This window comes from Thermobia domestica, chromosome 7 (genome assembly GCF_964235325.1).
Source record: "Thermobia domestica chromosome 7, izTheDome1.hap1.1, whole genome shotgun sequence".
NCBI lineage: Eukaryota > Metazoa > Arthropoda > Insecta > Zygentoma > Lepismatidae > Thermobia > Thermobia domestica.
In genome coordinates this window covers 180,759,240-180,774,785 of record NC_137460.1, presented here as the reverse complement: position 1 = coordinate 180,774,785, position 15,546 = coordinate 180,759,240, and positions in this window count along the sequence as shown.

Sequence of the window (15,546 nt, the reverse complement as noted above, 5' to 3'; positions counted from 1 at the left end):
TACCGTAAAACTTTCAAGGTTAAGAACTGTTTTCGCATATTCATATATCATCTTCCATCTCCAATAACTTAAATATTTGAATAACTTACCTGTTAATCGATCTATGTTAAAATATATAACTATCAAATGAACTATCAGATATCAAAATACACTTGTTGAATCACTAAATTAAATGTTGTTGTATATTACCATTTTAGTTATGTAATAAACTTACTTTTTATAAATAGTGTTGTCATTCCCCTAGATTAAACCACTTTTTCCCATGAAAATCATGGTGTAGTTTAACTATACTTCTTTCGTGACACCCGCTAAGATATAGCGTGAGCAGTTCTCTAAGGAATGTGGAATAAAACGAGCTAAATAATTAAAAGAGATCTGCACATCGTCACAAATGGGGGCTCGTCCAAAGCTTTTCTTCTTTTTTCGTTTTTCGGGACGAAAACTTTTGTGGTGCTGCTATGACATCCTTCCTTTTCTATTCTGTGTCTTATGTTTATGTTTTGGTATTTTTTTTTCGTAGTGCATTATAATTTAAGTGAATTATGTAAATTGTCGCAATTTTACAAATGTGTTATTGTGGATTACAATGGCAATTAGTGATTGTTTATATTGCTCATAGTGAAATACCCCCCCCCATTATATGTTTTCCTTCCTTCGATTAGTGAAAACAAATTTTTTATGAAATAATTCGAAATGTCCTTCCATTGGTTCCCCTTTTTCAAGCCTAAGAAATCTCCACCAAAATTTCATGCTTGGTATATTGCAAAATCGGGTGAAGCAAATTGCAAATATTGTAGGAAATCTCTTGCTCAGAAAACCGCGCTCACGAAGGCCTTGCGTTCCGAGTTATGTCCCCTGGCAAAAGAAGCAACTGATCTGCCCGTGCAGCAAGCCAATTTGCCAGTAGCCAGTTCGCCTACTTCACTTGAACCGCGAATGAACCATCCACAGCAGTATAGTTTACCAGATCCTGTGGATAGGCAACCAATAACACAAACTCAGCGTTATAAAGAAAATCTAGCGAAGTTTGAAGAAACTTGTAATAAAATGCCATCATTGACTCCTTTGGACAGTACACAATATAAACCAGTGGTCGCGAAACTAACGATTTTCCTTAAGCCAGAACAACTGACTAACCCTTGTAATGAAGGTGCAGATAGTTCATCCGAAGAGTCTCCTGGCATTATGACGAGCGATTTTGAGTTTGACCCTAAGTTAACGTCAACACCTTTAAAGAAAGAGAAACAACAGCACATAGTTGTTTCAGAAGCGGTCAAAAATGAAGTTTATCTTACATTTGATATACCACCTCACGTGGGCGAACCCTTGGAAGGTAAACTCCCAGAAAAATCACCACCAGAATCAAGTAAATATGATTCCGATGACGAAATTAAACAATTGGCAAAGAAGGAGCTCTATCAGGAAAAGACTGCACGTAATGTACTAACACCAAGTCCCTTCTCATATGACTCAGGCGAAGAACTTAGAGTTCATAAATGAAGAACCTTGTATTGAGAATCTAAGTTTTCCTAAATATCCGCAAATTGCTTCTCACCCTCCTCAAGTGAAATATTCCCCCACTCCCGATAACGCACTTGAACTTTTGTTATATAATGACATTAGGCAAGAAATTTTAAATAATCACGAAGTAAAGACTCCCTCAGAGGATTCATTACACTTGGACGAGAATAAGCCAATAGAAGTTAATACACCCCCTCCGAAAGAACCCCAAATAGAAAATAGGCAAAATCGTGATGAATCAAGTGCACAGGAAGAAACTGACGATCGAGTAGCCAGTGTACCGGTATTGAAATTGCCGAAATTTAAAGGAAGTCCTAAAGAATCTGTTACTAGATTCCTTGATGAATATCAGACCATAGCTCGTGCCCTCAACTGGCTCGACCAGAAGCAATGTATTTATTTAGCGGCCTGTCTCGAAAATTCGGCCCTTGATTGGTTCCTATGTCATAAGGATGCTATCCAACAGTTGCAGTTTCGAAAATTAAAGCAAATGATTTCTCGAGCATTTCCTGATGATTTGTATAAAGTTCAGCTTGAACAAAAGTTAAAGAGAAAACGACTCCCTCCTCGTTTCCCTCCTGATAACTTCGCGTATACTTTAATACGAGACTGGAAATTCGTAAGACCTGAAATGGGAGAGAGAGGGAGTTGTTACGCCTACTGTATAAAGCGTTGCCTTCAAATTATGTTCAGGCCTTAGTATTAAAGGAAGTATCGACAATAGATCAAGCTATTCATGTGTTGCGTTTATTGTACTTAGCTGACATTTATACTGAATCTCATCGGGAAATGAAGAGAAAATGTAGAGAATTTAAAAGACCATATCATGTAAAACCTTATACGGGTGTTAGAAACAATTCGTTTGTCAAAAAAATGTGGACGTATAAGCGTGAAATCGGAAGAGATGGTAGGCCAATTGAAGTGAAAAGAGCTCGAACGAAATTGTGTGATCACAGATTGCCCACGATTCCGATTTGAATTTTTAATAGAAAAGTAGATGCATTGATAGACAGTGGTTCTCAGATCTCTGTGTTGGCTGAAGAAATGATTCCTCAAAATTTTCCAATTGCTAAGCGAATGCGTGCCACTATTCGTTTGCGCACATTAGGGGATAAGTTAACTCAACCACTCCCAGTGGTTCGGTTAAGTTTCCAAGTTGGAACCTATGGTCGAAGATCGCGTCGTTTATGGTTAAACGTAGCATTAGTTAAACAGTCTCAATTAGACGAGAAAATGGTTCTAACATGAAGTTTTATGTTCAGTATTTGCCAAGCCGCAAGGAACAAATAGTATTAAACCTGTCACATATTCAGTTTTACAACAAAAAGGGTAACCCTCGGACAAATAGAAATGTTAGCCTAACATCGGTGCCGCGTCCGAACGCTAAAGTGACTCAAAATTGTTTAGAACTTAATGATTCAGGTTCCTCTTCTGAATATGTTATTCTAGATTCACAACCGGAGAACGAATGTCCTATCTTGAAAATCAATTGTATTGAAACTCACTCATTACCTAATCTAATTAAAACAGTTGAGTGCATGCAAATACCTGCTGAAAAAGTTGGTTTAGTAAAAGTTAAGCCAAGTTATTCTATAGTTGGAAATTATTATGTGGAACCGAATGACGTTTCACATCCATCTTACTGATGTTTAGTACCACCCACAATTTTTGTGGAAGAAAATGGGTTTGCCAAACTGCCTGTATTCAATCTGAGTAAACGAGATGTGATTATACCTGACTCTCAAATCGTAGGACATTTAGAGAAATGTGTTCCTACACCAGAGGTAAGAGTGAACACGGTTAAAGCCAGCTCACTCTCCGCTGAGAAAATCGAAGTATCGAAATCTAAACTACAACTAGACACGAACACCATCCTTATTCTCCTTTTGAATTGGTGTTTGGTAGAAAGGCTGTATTAGGTATCGAAGTCGAGACACTATGTCGAACCCCGTATGGGAAACTCGAGAAAAGGAATCTTAGTCGTATAAGAAAACTAGCTCAAAGGGCCTTAATTAAAAACAAAAAGCCAAAATTGAGGAACATAAGAAAGCCCATACGTATAAAGTAAATGATTTAGTCCTAATTACAAAATTTCGTAATTAAGCCGGGGTTATTTCCTAAATGTATGCAACGTGCATTATGAAGAAAGTTAATATTGAACGAATGAAGTTATATTATCTAAGTTCTCTAGTTCCAAACCTGATCGATTTTGTTCGATCTTCTCACACTGCATAGTCAAAAAAAGTTGTTTTAATAAGTTTTTATCGGTAGGCGTAGGAACTTCTAACGAGAAATTCAATGATGATGCAGGCTTTCTGAAAGAAATGATATATTAATACATAAATAAATAGACAAGTAAATAGGTACCTAACCAATTAAGTAAATATATCTATGTGCGTAAAAAGAATAAATAGAGAAAAGAGTTGTAAGTTGAAAAGAGGGAGAGAAAAATAGAGTATAAACAGTAGAAAGGAGTACATGAATTTTAAAATCCATGCATGGTCGGAAACCCTGCTAGAAAGAAAGAGAGAAAAGAGAATAAGAATATATATATATATATGTATATATATATATATATATATATATATATATATATATATATATATACAACTAAGGAAACAACTTGATTCCTTGCGTAGGTATTATATTCCTGGTGTTGACAGACAGACAGACAGACAAACAAAAAGAAAAACACCAAGAGAAAGAAAAGAGAGAAGTGGTTAGAAAAACAAAAGTTATTTTTATTTGCTAAAGGTAAAACTTCCGTTAGAAGGATTGAGAATCGCATTAATGAGAATATAATTACAAAGAGAGAATAATAATTTTTTTAAAAAAAAACAGGATACGCCTTTGTATTTTGTAGGTACAAATAGGCTTTTGCCTTCGCAGCCTCATTTGAGCTTAGTGAACCACTTGCCTTGATTGGCAAGATGGAAGAAACGATTTTTACCGTTACCGCCGGTAACAGCGGTAATACGCACTACACGTCCCTGCTCATGTATCCCAAAATCTTTTGCTACTTCTTTAACTTTTCTTCCGCCATTTATTGTTCCTATGGCGTTTTGTAGCTGTTCCAATGTCCATTTGCACTTCTCTGTTTGTCTAATATAGTGTCATGGCATTTGCAATAAACATAAAAAAGGAAAAGAAACGCAGCATAAGCTTTTTTGATAACTGCTTCGTGAAGGGACAATACCACGCACAATGGACGACATGCGTGCAATTACCCCATTCCACGCCGAGAAAGAAATATTGAACCTTCAACAGTTTCACGTCGTTTCATATGAACAGATTTAGCATGAACTTACTACTAACACACTACGCTAAAACACTGTATACACAATATAAAAATCAACTAAGTATTTCAATACATACCTCTAAATCTGCGAACGAAGTAAATTAGAAGAAATTACAGCAAAACAACATTTCGCCATGCCATGAACCACACCTAGCAGCAACTGGCGCCTCGCTGATGCGGTATGTCTTTCATAATCTAAACTAGATAACAGCACTAACCTGGATCAGTTTCGAAGCATTACAACTGAGAAAATAGGGTACGTGGTATTCCCCCGTTGCGTGGCATTCTCCCACTTTCCCCTAATAGTTGTGTACATTTCATTTCGTAATGTGATCTCAATTAAATGAAAAAAGAAATTTTAAAATACACACACATATATAATTTTGACCTTACTTCGTTTCATGTTACCAATGTTTACAGTTTCGAATCATAAAGACTGGAAATAAAACATAGAAGATGGAATATTTACGTATGCAATATAATGACAACCAGAAAAGTTTGAAACCACAGCTGCATAACGTCCTCATTTGAGGACACGTCTTTTCTCGCTATTATCTCGCTTTATATAATACGTTTGTTCAAAATAACAACACAATCTCATAAAGTTACAACAAAGCAGCAAACTAAAAAAAACATATTTACGTGAAAAAATGATTCCAATCGCTGGGAAAAATATAATTTACAAGCATGTGCTCAACACGCGTTCAATCGCATTTTCACATATTCCATCAACTACATCACCAGAACGAGAGGTGCTGCCGCCTTGTGACTTCTCACCGACGCTTTCCAGTTCTTCTGCAAAGCACTCGTGCATTTACAGAAAATTCTGCTTTTAATTGGATAAGGAAGGATTTGTTAAATATATGTCCTCATATGAGGCCAGTATGCATGAGAGGGTTAAAACTAGATATAACAAGATTCTCTCACCCGGTCAAATGCGTTTTGTTCCTTTATTATCCCCTACTAGGAACGTGCATACTGATTTTTACATAAACCATCCAGATTTCAAAGAAATTAAAAAATGCTGCACGGCTCATATTATTCTGCATTCATCAAACTTGTGCATTCCAATAGTTAACATCCCGTTATGTTAAGTTTAATAGAAACACAATCATAGCTTCAGGCATTATCTTTTCACCAGACCACAACAAAGTGAACGTACACGCAATCAGAAACCTTTACGATCCAACACCAGATCAGGTAGAAAAGAGAAAAAAGAGCATTTGGAGAAAATGAAACCATACATAGACTTTAGTAAATTTAGAATTAACGAAGCTCTTCCCCATCAGAAATAGCAACTTTTAGAACTTCTTAGTAAATATAACTTGCTTTTAGTGGATTGATACTGAATTTTCGTCTGTCAATGCTTACGAAGCATCTTCGGACTTAATAGATAGAGTACCATTCAAAAATCCCCAATTCAGCATTCCGCATAAATTGCGACAGAAGGTGCCTCAAAAAATTATAGAGCTGATTAATAATGTGGTGATACGTAAATCAAACAGCCCATATCAAAATAACTTGCTTGCAGTCCCCAAACCAAACACTGAAGATGTTAGATTAGTTTTAGACCTCTGGATTTTATCGATGAAATCAAACCAAATTTGCCGATCCAATGAGTGGTGTTCCCGACAAGATCGACCAGCTTACGTTAGTAAACGTCGTTTATGGTATCGCTGGATCTTTTATCCTCGTTTTTCTATTATCATTGTCTAAATAACACCAAGATGCAACAGCATTTTCAATTCGAGATCTTAACTTACCACACTCGCAGTATTGTTTAATAAAAAATGCCACAAGGACACTCCAATTCTACTTTAAATCTTAGGCGTGTCTTAAAAGACGTTTTTCAACACATTCCACAGTCACAATTGGTAGTCTTTGTCGACGATTTCCTAAGTATCGGGCGAACATTTGAGGACCGTTTAGCCTTGTTAGACAAAATACTCCCTCTGGAAGAAGAATATTCATTACTCTTCAGTTTAAGGAAATCAATATTAAGAGATCGAATTTTTGGGCCATGTTATTTCAAACGGTAGAATGAAACTCAACTCCGCGAAAGCTCAAGCCATTCTGGCTCTGCCACGTCCGACTACTGTTAAACAATTAAAATCTGTCTTAACAATGGTAAATTACTACAGGAACTTTTACGCAAACCTATCATTAATAGCAGTCCCTCTTATAATGCTCTCAAATGCACTTCACGAAAACTGTGGACGGATGAGATATCGTTGGCATATGACAGAATTAAAATGGCTATTACACAAGAACCAACATCAGAAATAATTTTAATTGAAAATACAGATCATTTACTAATGACCGACAGCAGGTCTGTAGGGTGCAGTTCCGTTGTAATGCAAAACGCAGATTTTACCGTTTGGCACACCGTCGCCTACACATCAGAACGCCAGCCCCCTCGAGTTAAAACCTTATTCATCTATGAGCAAGAATTATTCGCCATTTTCTACTCCTTGAATAACTTTGGAAAGTATTAACTGATAACTCAGCATTATTAACCAATAGAAACACTGCCAAATTATCCCCAAAGCTATGAATAGATTTTATTTTTCAATTTCAATTTAAATTATCCTCAATTAAAAGTTCAGAAAACTATAGCTGATCTTTTATCCTGACATCTTCTCCAATTTGATACGATTTACACCTAGATGAACCAAAATAAACTCCCTTCAACTCTTGGCTCTCTCTAAAGGCACAGATATTGCTGAGTTACAAAGGCAGGATGAGTGATTTTCTTAAGTTATTTGTTTTACAAGACAAACAACATGCCAAGTACACCATATGCACCAACAATACTTCGTCATACACAACATTTTACATTACCGTTATTTCTATAATGACAGTCGTAAATCATTACTATGCATCCCGAGCAAATTAAAAAAAAACACGGTATTTGAAGAATTGCATACATCTGCAATTCGTCCAGGTTTTTAAAAGATGTGCTTGTTAATACGTTCAAGGTATTTAATTCCTAATTTGAAACCGTGGTTATATGCTAAGATACGTGATTGTCTTGATTCTGCTAAATATCGACGGGCTTATACAGAAACGAACATATATGTTCAAACTTATCCGTCGATGACATTATTGCAGACCTTTTACATAGACACACATGAGAAATTACCCACCAGTAACGATAGAAAAAATTATTTTTATGTAGTTGTTGATGCTGCGACTTTGTGTGTCATTACTAAAGCAGTATCTAACGTCACAGCTGATACATTCATTGAGTTCAGTGACGACGCCAGAGGGGGGTCAAGGGGGGCAAGCGCCCCCCTAGTAGCTACTTCTGCCCCCCTGACTGCCATCTAGACTGCCCCCCTGACTCCTACAATCTTTAAACATTTTATATGTAGTATTTTATATCAGTATCATAACCAATCTCATTGTCAAATTGTAGTCTACTTTCCATGCATTTACTATGTGGCAGATTATTCCTCAAGCTTTCTTCTTTGAGCGTCTGGGTATGCACGCATATTTCTGTTTTCTAATTTAGCAACTTTTGAGGTAAATTTCAGTTATACTTCTTTCTTATGATTTTTAATTATTGTGCCTAGCGAACAATAGTAGATTTTGTCGATTTGTTTTCTTCTCATCGGATCAACTTCGATTGGAAACAACAGCAAGGTAAAACCAGTTACGTAACTTGTTTGTATTTATCCAGGTTTGAAGTTTTCAGTTTCATATTTTGTTATATTTAAAACTTCTATTTCCTGAAACATTATTCTCGGCTTTCAATATTCAGAGGATGTGTCTATAACAGCTTAGTTTGCAACTACCAAGACTTAATTTTTTGAAGGGAATAAAAAGAGTTGTGTTTTCCCTTCCTGCAAATGATAATAATAAATTTATAGAATTAAATTGATTGTATTGTCAGAGTGCTGATCTTTAGTTAGTAATTGGTTTATACTAGTGCTCCCTTACTTATTTTGTTTCAAAGTACTGACGTGAAGTTACCATATTGACTAGAAACTGCAGAAAAAATCGTAGCCCAATCCAGAAGGAGTGTACGTGAAATGGTGAATTTGTACTTCTTCTACACTTACCCCGAGAGTCAATATACTACCTTATACAGTGCTCCAGTTTTTGCAGGGAAGTTAAAAAATCTGAAGATTTCCTCGCACCACTGTTCGAAGCACTATCCCTATCAGATCTAAAATGGCGTCCTTTCAAGTGTTATTTAAGTTTGGGAAATAAGTACACATAATAGTTAGACGGAGCTAAATTTGTGGAATAAGAATGATGATCTAGACATTGAAATCCTTGATTATGCAATGTCAATTGTGTTCGCAGGGGCTTAATGTACAGGTGTATTCTCCTGAAGGAACAGAATTCCTTTCTTTTCATTTTCCGCGGCGTTGAACTTTGAAGTTGTCTTTCAGTTTTGTAAGTAATGTAGAGATTCTGGATTAAATATCTGACCGTTGCGGAGGTAGTCTATGAGTACGACTACTAACAGTTTCTCAGCCTACTTCTGTGTCTTGAACTTCTTGGGGCGATGGAGAAATGAGTGCTACTACTCCATTGACTGTTGTTTCGATTCAGGATCATAGTGTACAACCATATTTCATCTATGGTTACTATTCGTCAGCGAAATTGATCAACATTACAATCGAATTGGAAGAAGACTTCTTTTAATGCCGTCACTCTTTTATTCTCCTGACAGATATTTTGGGAACCCATTATGTCGAGAACTTGAGCATACCCAAGCCATTCTGAATTATGCTACCGACGAGTTCCAAAGAAATGCCCAGAATCTCTGACACAAGTTTTGCTGAGAAGGTAAACACTGAGAAAGCGGGGTGCAGCCAGATCTCAGACTATAATATGTATATCGTGAGTTTACTATACACTTTAAAAACTATATAAATAATAGCTTAAATTATGTTTGTCACTCAAAAACTGGGGTGGCCTAGGCCCTCCGGCCCCGCGCTATATCCATCACTAACTGAAATGCTGCAATTTTCAAGAATAATGTCACAAATTGCATCCATGATTTCGGGAGGAGTCATTGCTTTTAATCATCCTCGATGTAAGGCATAATTTGTTGAGAAATCGCCACGTTTCACTGATTTCCTAATTAATTTACTTCGGTGATTTTCCTTGGTGGAACAAAAATGTTATAACAGTTAGGATCTGGATGTTCGTGAAATTATTTGTTTGGGCACACATAATCACTTCAGAGGCCTGAGAAACAATAAGAATTTCATTATTATCAAAATTTGTATTTGTACATACAGAGATACGTTTTTCTAAACTACGGTTTCATTTTACTACCTAGTACCTACACTTCTTCTGGATTGGACTACGACATTTTCAGCAGCTCCTCGCAAATTCTCTATCTCTCTATATATATATGGACCTATATATATATATATACGAATGTGTTACTTGTAGCATACGCGAAAGTAATTCAATTTATGTTTAGGCTTCTAAAGTTTCATTGAAAAATATTTCATGTGCAGAAGTTACTTACTTGTTAGTTACAAATTTTACTTGAAATAAGTTTAATTTATAGTCATATAGGTCTAATATGAAAACAGCAACGAAATACACAATGTAATGTAAAAGAAGTCAAACGTAATAAATATGTCATTTTTGGTAAGACAAATAGCCGCCCCCCCCCGAAAATGTATCTGTCCCTCCTTTGCCTCCCTAAGAACTTAAAGCTGGCGTCGTCACTGATTGAGTTTCCCATGAAATCATTATTCCACTCGAAAATTCCCAAATCATTTACTGTTACCAAGCCTCTGCTCACACCGCCTTAAAGACAAATCAATTTTCACAAGCTTTAAACACTGAAAATAAGTATTGTCTCGCTGCTGTTCACCGATCTATCGAGAAGCTCGGAATAAAAACTCAAAATTTACAACAATCGCTTCGGTTTTTAACACGATCTGATCAAACACATTGGACTGACCACCTTCAAAAGGCTGCAGCTAGCATTAACCATACTCACTTAACGCAACTCGCCGTGTCAGCTTTCCAACTTTTTTGAGTATCTCCCACTTTTGTATTGATCAGTTACTCAAAATTCCCCGCGAAGAATTAGACAATCAAACCCGACTGGCTCAACTTCTAGAATTACGTTCCTTGGTTAAGTAGAAACGAAACGAAAATTTTGAAAAAATAAAACAAAAAGTTGAGTCCGACAAAATCCCTACAATCTTTTACCCACAAACAGATAGTTTCAATTAATAGAATCCATACCAAAAAAGAGGAGTCGATCAAACATTTACTTGCCTTTCATGGCCCTTGCAAAATAATTCAGCTGCTGGATTCGAATTCCCATTTAGTGGAAATTGATAATACTCAAAAACCGAGAGCAAAAGAAATATTAAAATTCTATATATATCCCACCGCCAGATTTCCAGGATCCCAGGATCCAGAATTCGTCACGAAAAACAAGCATTTCCTTAAATCATAAAATTATTGCTTATTCCTAGCTGGAATTGTTTTACCAATTATACAACAAAAATGCTATATATATATATATATATATATATATATATATATATATATATATATATATATATATATATATTTACATCAGCTAATGCTTATGACAACAAACATTATTCGAAGCTTTCTTGCACCCACTGGAAAACTTGAAGTATATTAATATTTATTTCCATATATTGTTATTGCAGACTGTTCCCATAATGCCCACCGACTTCGATTTTACAAAATTTGAGAAATAAATTTCACTTTTTATTTAGTGGTCAATTTGAAGGCATTTTATTATACTACCATTAAGAAACCCATATACATCATATTACGAATCAATCATTATGGAACAATCTCATGTGTGACACGCAGCAGTGGTACCAATGTTTGAAAGTTTCATTTACAACTTTTTTCCTTTTTCTTTTTTAACTGATTTTGTGAGTAATGGTGCATTCAGTATAAAGGTACAACAAGATATTCTCTCTCTCTCTCTCACTCTGTGTGTGTGTGTGTGTGTGTGTTTGTTTCTAGTTTCCGGCGTAAGCATGTGGATACTACCAGGTATACTTTCGTGTGTACATATGCTAGTGTGTGTGTGTGTGGCGCGGGTATATGAAGTATTAATTGGGATCGCGTAGTGGAACTTATCGATATTAGTACGTACATACAAACGGCTGTTACTTCACACGATAACTTTGGACGAATGCTGACTTTTAAATTCTGCTTTTTGCAATAAACAAGTAGATTGATTCCTCTCGAGGGAGTTCGCCTAAATGGTAGCCCCTACCATGTCCAATTGAATCACAAATTGCCGCAATCGTTTGTACATTTTTTGTACAGAAATGTGCAGGCCAAATTTTCGTTTGTACAAAATTAGGGGCGCCGCCAGAACGAAAACAAATTGGGGGCTGTCTAACTGGTAGCCCCCCACCAACATGTCCTATTCAATCACAAATTATCGCATTCGTTTGTACCTTGTTTGTGCAGAAATGTGCAGGCAAAATTTTCGTGTGCACAAAATTAGGGGCGTCGCCAGAACAGAAAAAATGGGGCCTGTCTAAGTGTTAGCCCCCCACCATGTCCAATTGAATCACAAATTGTCGCAATTGTTTGTACTTCGTTTGTACAGAAATGTGCAGGCGAAATGTATGTTCGAACGCAATTAGGTGCGCCGCCAGAACGAAAACAAATTGGGGGCTGTCTAAGTGGTAGCCCCCCACCATGTCCAATTCAATCACAAGTTGTCGCATTCGTTTGTGCATCGTTTGTACAGAAATGTGCAGGCGAAATGTTTGTTTGAACAAACTTAGGGGCGCCGCCAGAACGAAAACAAAGTGGGGGGCTGTCTAAGTGGTAGCCCCCCACCATGTCCAATTGAATCACAAAATATCGCAATCGTTTGTACATTGTTTGTACAGAAATGTGCAGGCCAAATTTTTGTTTGTACACAATTAGGGGCGCCGCCAGAACGGAAACAAAGTGGGGAAGGGCTGTCTAAATGGTAGCCCTTCACCATGTCCAATTCAAGCCAAAATTGTCGCAATCGTTTGTACTTCGTTTGTACAGAAATGTGCAGGAAAATTTTCGTTTGTACACAATTAGGGACGCCGCCAAAACAGAAAAAATGGGGGCTGTCTAAGTGGTAGCCCCCCCCCATCATGTCCAATTGAATCACAAATTGTCGCAATGGTTTGTACTTCGTTTGTACAGAAATGTGAAGGCAAAATTTTTGTTTGTACACAATTAGGGGCGCCGTCAGAACTGAAAAAATTGGGGGCTGTCTAAGTGGTAGCCCCCGCCACCATATCCAATTCAATCACAAGTTGTCGCATTCGTTTGTGCGTCGTTTGTACAGAAAAATGCCGAAATGTTTGTTTGAACAAACTTAGGGACGTCGCCAGAACGAAAACAAAGTGGGGGCTGTCTAAGTGTTAGCCTCCCCCATCGTGTCCAATTGAATCACAAATTGTCGTAATCGTTTGTACTTCGTTTGTACAGAAATGTGCAGGCGAAATGTATGTTTGTACACAATTAGGGGCGCCGCCAGAACGAAAACAATGTGGGGGACTGTCTAACTGGTAGCCCCCCACCAACATGTCCTATTCAATCACAAATTATCGCAATCGTTTGTACTTTGTTTGTAAAGAAATGTGCAGGCGAAATTTTCGTTTGTACACAATTAGGGGGCCGCCAGAACAGAAAAAAATGACGCCTGTCTAAGTGGTAGCACCCCACCATGTCCAATTGAGTCACAAATTGTCGCAATCGTTTGTACTTCGTTTGTACAGAAATGTGCAGGCGAAATGTATGTTCGCACACAATTAGGGGCGTCGCCAGAACGAAAACAAATTGGGGGCTCTCTAAGTGGTAGCCCCCACCAACATGTCCTATTCAGTCACAAATTGTCGCAATCGTTTGTACTTCGTTATTACAAAAATGTGCAGGCAAAATTTTTGTTTGTACACAAGTAGGGGCGCCGCCAGAACAGAAAAAAATGGGGGCTGTCTAAGTGGTAGAAACATTAAAAATACATATGTCACATTTATGGAGTATTTTTCTAACAGAGCTTTGTTCACACTATTGTGTGGTTTGATATGTTCACACTATCGTGTGATTCACTATATTGATCTGATTCTAACGATGATGGAATTAGATGTTTTTTTGTGTTTTTATGTTTATATTTATACTTACAATCATTATTGCTGTGTTAGTTTATCACTCCTTGGTTCTTATTTTTAAACTTATTCATTATTTCTTACGTGAGCTGAATCCTTATGAGAAAAAATTATTTTTTTCGTTCTACCTTGCGCAGAAACCGTTATTCTCATCTCGTACAGGAAATTGATAAGTGGAAGATATAACAAATTCATAAAGTAGACTGTTAAAGGGAAAATTATAACACAGTATTTTGTTTTATTTGATGATCTTCATTAAACTCATTTTGCAGAAACTATAGAATGCATGGTGACGTATTTTGGTGCATTCAGCATTCTGATTTACGAGTAGAGTTGTTAACTCGCCGGTATTTGCTGTGATTTTGATTAAGGCCGGTGACCGGTACAAACTTCTTATTAGCCCCCTTCTGACCAGTATTTTGGAATCTGCAATCCAGAATATAACATTGAACATCGAAATCTTTCAACAGTGCCTTTACAAACAAAAATTTCCGTTTTATTATACATTATCGATATTTTTTTAATGTATGGCAGTTTTCTTTATTTATTTAACATAACAAATTTGATAACACTTATATTTTATTGTAAACGAATTTTATACATTTATTGAGAGTAGAAAATGACTTTTTAAAGCAATTTCCTTTGTTTGAAGTGTAAGTTTATAGAGTAAATTTCATTTTATGAATCAACTATTGTTACATAAAGATAAATATCCAGTATTATTCATCTGTTTCGATAATTTTAAACAAGTGGCAATTGCTGGTAAATACAATAACGATCAATACAGTCTTCAGTTTCTCATTTGTCCAGAGAATTTTGAGTGTGTGCCGGTAATTTTGTTTTCTTGAGTTGGCAACCTATTTGCGAGGTTTTGTTTCAACCCTGCTACGTAGTGGCTCCGTACTGACACTCTGCATGCAAATAAGTATGTAAGGCTACCATACGCCCCGGTTTCTTAAAATTTGTTCCGGTATGCAGAAATTTTCCTTCTTGTCCTGTTTTTATTATTATTATTATTAATTACATATCAAAAGTTCTGAAAAGATAATAAAATCGACTTATTCCTTTTGCTTTCAATTCCGACAATACTATAGGAACAATTTCATTCTAATCTTTATTATTATTCCAATCGCTGCTTCCCCGGATATAACATGCAATATTTAAGTCCTCCTAAGTAGCACTCTTATTACTAAAAGTAAGAATGTATACCCCGGGGTGGCAACAAATTCTTGTGACGTTGCAGACCAGCCCCGAAAACACATTTTTTCTGCTACAGAAAAACAATTATGCAAATTGCTTTCTTTTAGTTCGCATTTTAGGTTAATAAAAATAAATCAGTCTATTGAAATTTGGAAACAACTTCATAAATCTGGATTTTTTCTTTATAGACATGTAGAGCATGTAAAGGTGGGTTGTGTAATAATATTGAAAATATAATTTTTGCCTAAATATTGTATGTTCACTGATTGCGTTTATATTGTATAACAGATTCTAGCTTCTATAATAATTTTTAGGACTGTTGATTAAGTATGGACTATATTAATACATTATTTTAAGTTGTATAACTAGTGCGATACTGTAGTAAAA